Source organism: Antechinus flavipes, chromosome 1, assembly GCF_016432865.1.
Source record: "Antechinus flavipes isolate AdamAnt ecotype Samford, QLD, Australia chromosome 1, AdamAnt_v2, whole genome shotgun sequence".
Lineage (NCBI taxonomy): Eukaryota > Metazoa > Chordata > Mammalia > Dasyuromorphia > Dasyuridae > Antechinus > Antechinus flavipes.
The window spans coordinates 339,989,715-339,995,714 of NC_067398.1; positions in this window are offsets into that span (position 1 = coordinate 339,989,715).

The window sequence follows — 6,000 nt, forward strand, 5'->3', positions numbered from 1 at the left end:
CTAATTCCATTAATTTATTTTTCTTCTCTTACTCCCAAAGCTAACATTTCTAATACACTATTAAATAGTAATTTCACTCCTGATCTTATTAAGAATGGTTCCAGTTTATCCTCATTATATATGATGCTCACTGATGGTTTTAAATACATGCTACTGACTATTTCCATTTATTTCTATACTCTCTAGTATTTTTAATAGAAATGAGTGTTGGATTTTATCATGTGCTTTTTCTGCATCTATTGAGATGATCACTTTTTTTGTTAATTACGTTATTGATAAAGTCAATTATGCTAATATTGAACCAGCCCTGCATTCCTAGTATAAATCCTATTTGATGTTGGTGTATTATCCTGGGGATGATTTTCTGTAATCTCTTTGCTAATATTTTATTTAATATTTTTGCATCAGTATTCATTAGGGACATTGGTCTATATTTTTTTCCTCTGTTTTTGTTCTACCTGGTTTAGGTATCAGTACCATGTCTGTGTCATACAATGAATTTGGTAGGAATCCTTCATTCCTTAATTTTTTTCAAATACTTTATATAGTATTGGAGTTAATTGTTCTTTAAATGTTTGGTAGAATTCACATGTAAATCCATCTGGTCCTGGGGACTTTTTCTTAGGGAGTTGACTAATAGCTTGTTCTATTTCTTTTTCTAAAATGGAATTATTTAAGTAATTTATTTCCTCTTCTGTTAATCTGGGCAATCTATATTTTTGTAGGTATCCTTCCATTTCCTTTAGGTTATCAAATGTGTTGGCATAAAATTGGGTAAAGTAACTCTTGATAATTGCTCTAGGGGGACTTCCGGTTAAGATGGCGGAGAGGAGGCTCACAGTTGCATAAGCTCCGCGCTTTCTCTCACTATCCACTTCATTACAAGCCTCTGAATCAATGCTTGACTGAAAAAAACCCACAAATAGTTACCAAGAGAAGCCATCCTTGAGATCCGCCAAGAAAGGTCTGTCTTTACTGGAGGGCTGGGGCGGTTTTAGATCGGGCGCAGGCGGCGGGCAGCAGCAGTGAGAGCACGGGAGCAGACTGGAGAGGGGGTGGAGAGTGATCGTAGCCGTTTCTGCGGGGAGAGCTTCGCTACAGGTTTGGATACTTTCCTCTGGCAGCAAGTCAACAGCCCAGCAGAGAAGCTAAAAACACCGGGGCTGAAGAATACAACCCCAAACAGCTGGAGTCCCTCAGGACCTGGCCTCCCCCCCTTTCCCCCCCCCCTCAGTGACTCAGCACGCTCTGGGATCTCAGAGCGCAGGCGCAGCACAGTCCTGCTAGTGCCTCACTGCTGCCCCCTGCAGTCTGTAGAGGAAGCTCGATAACACACCCAGCCCCCCCCCAAAGAAAGACTCCAGTTTTTTCTGTTTTTCTTTGGTAGTTTGTCTCTGATTAATAGACAGAATGAGCAAGAAGCTGAAGAGGACTTTAACCCTTGACAGCTTCTACACAGATAGAGAGCAGACTCTAAATCCTGAGGAGACTAAAAACAGGCAGTCCCCAGGTGATTCCCCAAAGGAGGAGATTGTCTGTTCCTCAGCACAGATGAACCTCATAGAAGTGATTAAAAAGGCTCTCACAAGGGAGCTAGAAGAAAAATGGGAAAGCAGAGTGAGGCTTGGGAAAAGGAGAGGGAGGCTTGGCAAAAGAGCCTGGAGAAGTCAGTTAAAGAGAGAGTGGATAAAGAAGTAAAATCCTTGAAAAATAGGATTAGTGAACTGGAAACAGAAAACAGCTCTCTAAAAAACAAAATTGGCGAAATGGAAAAAAATTCCACAGAACAAAAGAACTCAATGGGACAATTAGAGAAAGATTTTAAAAAAGTGAGTGAAGAGAATACTTCACTGAAAATCAGAATTGAACAAGTGGAATTGAATGACTCGAGGAGACAAGAAGAATCAGTCAAGCAAATCCAAAAAAATCAAACAATGGAGAAAAATGTGAAATACCTTCTGGGGAAGACAACAGACCTGGAAAACAGATCCAGGAGAGACAATCTGAGAATCATTGGACTCCAGAAAAACATGATGAAAAAAAGAGCCTGGACACTGTCTTCCAGGAAATTATCAAAGAGAACTGCCCAGAAGTCATAGGAACAGAGGAAAAAATAAACATTGAAAGGATTCATCGATCACCCACTGAAAGGGATCCTAAAATCAAAACACCAAGGAATATAGTGGCCAAATGCCAGAACCCTCAGATGAAAGAAAAAATATTGCAAGCAGCTAGAAAAACCCAATTCAAGTATCAAGGAGCCACAATAAGGATCACCCAGGATCTGGCAGCATCCACATTAAAAGATCGAAGGGCCTGGAATATGATATTCCGAAAGGCTAAGGAACTTGGTATGCAACCAAAAATAACTTACCCAGCGAGAATGAGCATCTTTTTCCAGGGAAGAAGATGGACATTCAACGAAGTAAGCGAATTTCATCTATTTCTGATGAAAAAACCAGAACTTAACAAAAAGTTTGATCTACAAATATAGAACTCAAGAGAAATCTAAAAAGGTAAAGATTAATCTTGGGAACTATATTTTGACTATATAGATGTATAAAGAATACATGTATACCTTGTTCTAGAAATTGATGTGGAAAGGACATTGTACCAGAAAAAGGGTAAAGTGGGGGTAGTACATCTCATGAAGAGGCATAGGAAACCTATTATATCTGAGAGAAAGAATGGAGGGGGATGAATATAGTGGGTATCTTACTGCCTTCAGAATTGGCTTTAAGTGAAAAATCTTAAGACATATTCAATCTATGGTGAAACTTCTCCCATCTCATTGAAAAGTGAGAAGGGAAAAGTGGAAAGGGAAGGAATAAGCTAAGCGGAAGGAAATACGGGAACTGGGAGGGAAAGGGGTAAGATAGGGGGAGGAACTCTAAGGCGGGGGGAGGGACACTAAAAAGGGAGGGCTGTGAGAAGCAAGGGGTGCTCACAAGCTTAATACTTGGAAGGGGGGAAAGGGGAAAGAAGGGAGGAAAGCATAAACCGGGGTTAACAAGATGGCAAGTAATACAGAATTGGTCATTCTAACCATAAACATGAATGGGGTAAACTCCCCCATAAAGAGGAAGCGGTTAGCAGAATGGATTAAAAGCCAGAATCCTACAATATGTTGTTTACAGGAAACACACCTGAAGCGGGGAGATACATGCAGGTTAAAGGTAAAAGGTTGGAGCAAAATCTACTATGCTTCAGGTGAAGTCAAAAAAGCAGGGGTAGCCATCCTGATCTCAGATCAAGCTAAAGCAAAAATTGACCTAATTAAAAGAGATAAGGAAGGACACTATATCTTGCTAAAGGGTAGCATGGATAATGAAGCACTATCTATATTAAATATATATGCACCAAGTAGTGTAGCATCTAAATTCTTAAAAGAGAAACTAAGAGAGCTGCAAGAAGAAATAGACTGTAAAACTATAATAGTGGGAGATCTTAACCTTGCACTCTCAGAATTAGATAAATCAAACCACAAAATAAATAAGAAAGAAGTCAAAGAGGTAAATAGAATACTAGAAAAGTTAGATATGATAGATCTCTGGAGAAAATGTAATGGAGACAGAAAGGAATACACTTTCTTTTCAGCAGTTCATGGTACCTATACAAAAATTGACCATATATTAGGACATAAAAACCTCAAACTCAAATGTAGTAAGGCAGAAATAGTAAATGCATCCTTTTCAGACCACGATGCAATGAAAATTACATTCAACAAAAAAGCAGGGGGAAGTAGACCAAAAAATAATTGGAAACTAAATAATCTCATACTAAAGAATGATTGGGTGAAACAGCAAATTATAGACATAATTAATAACTTCACCCAAGAAAATGATAATAATGAGACATCATACCAAAATGTATGGGATGCAGCCAAAGCGGTAATAAGGGGAAATTTCATATCTCTAGAGGCCTATTTGTATAAAATAGAGAAAGAGAAGGTCAATGAATTGGGTTTGCAATTAAAAATGCTAGAAAAGGAACAAATTAAAAACCCCCAGTCAAACACTAAACTTGAAATTCTGAAAGTAAAAGGTGAGATCAATAAAATTGAAAGTAAAAAAACTATTGAATTGATTAATAAAACTAAGAGTTGGTTCTATGAAAAAACCAACAAAATAGACAAACCCTTAGTAAATCTGATTAAAAAAGGAAAGAGGAAAATCAAATTGTTAGTCTTAAAAATGAAAAGGGAGAACTCACCACTAACGAAGAGGAAATTAGAGCAATAATTAGGAGTTACTTTGCCAACTTTATGCCAATAAATTCGACAACTTAAATGAAATAGAAAAATACCTCCAAAAATACAGCTTGCCCAAACTAACAGAGGAAGAAGTAAATATCCTAAACAGTCCCATCTCAGAAAAAGAAATAGAACAAACTATCAATCAACTCCCTAAGAAAAAATCCCCAGGACCAGATGGATTTACATGTGAATTCTACCAAACATTTAAAGAACAATTAACTCCAATGTTATATAAACTATTTGAAAAAATAGGATTGAAGGAGTCCTACCAAACTCCTTTTATGACACAGATATGGTACTGATACCTAAACCAGGTAGGCTAAAACAGAGAAAGAAAATTATAGACCAATCTCCCTAATGAATATTGATGCTAAAATCTTAAATAAAATATTAGCAAAAAGATTACAGAAAATTGTCACCAGGATAATACACTATGACGAAGTAGGATTTATACCAGGAATGCAGGGCTGGTTCAATATTAGGAAAACTATTAGCATAATTGACTATATCAATAACCAAACAAACAAAAACCACATGATCATCTCAATAGATGCAGAAAAAGCATTTGATAAAATCCAACATCCATTCCTAATAAAAACACTTGAGAGCATAGGAATAAATGGACTTTTCCTTAAAATAGTCAGGAGCATATATTTAAAACCATCAGTAAGCATCATATGCAATGGGGAAAAACTGGAACCTTTCCCAGTAAGATCTGGAGTGAAGAAAGGTTGCCCACTATCACCATTATTATTTAATATCGTATTAGAAACACTAGCCTCGGCAATAAGAGTCGAGAAAGATATAAAAGGAATTAGAGTAGGCAATGAGGAAACCAAACTATCACTCTTTGCAGATGATATGATGGTATACCTAGAGAACCCCAGAGATTCTACCAAAAAGCTATTGGAAATAATTCATAATTTTAGCAAAGTAGCTGGCTACAAAATAAATCCCCATAAATCCTCAGCATTTTTATACATCACCAACAAAACCCAACAGCAAGAGATACAAAGAGAAATTCCATTCAGAATAACTGTTGATACCATAAAATATTTGGGAATCTATCTACCAAAGGAAAGTCAGGAATTATATGAGCAAAATTATAAAAAAGTCTCCACACAAATAAAGTCAGACTTAAATAATTGGAAAAATATTAAGTGCTCCTGGATCGGCCGAGCGAACATAATAAAGATGACAATACTCCCTAAACTAATCTATTTATTTAGTGCTATACCAATCAGACTTCCAAGAAAATATTTTATTGATCTAGAAAAAATAACAACAAAATTCATATGGAACAATAAAAAGTCGAGAATCTCAAGGGAATTAATGAAAAAAAAATCAAATGAAGGTGGCCTAGCTGTACCTGATCTAAAATTATATTATAAAGCAGCAGTCACCAAAACCATTTGGTATTGGCTAAGAAATAGATTAGTGGATCAGTGGAAAAGGCTAGGCTCACAAGACAGAATAGTCAATTATAGCAATCTAGTGTTTGACAAACCCAAAGCCCCTAACTTCTGGGAAAAGAATTCATTATTTGATAAAAACTGCTGGGATAATTGGAAATTAGTATGGCAGAAATTAGGCATGGACCCACACTTAACACCATATACCAAGATAAGATCAAAATGGGTCTATGACCTAGGCATAAAGAACGAGATTATAAATAAATTAGAGGAACATAGAATAGTTTATCTCTCAGACTTGTGGAGGAGAAAGAAATTTGTGACCAAAGATGA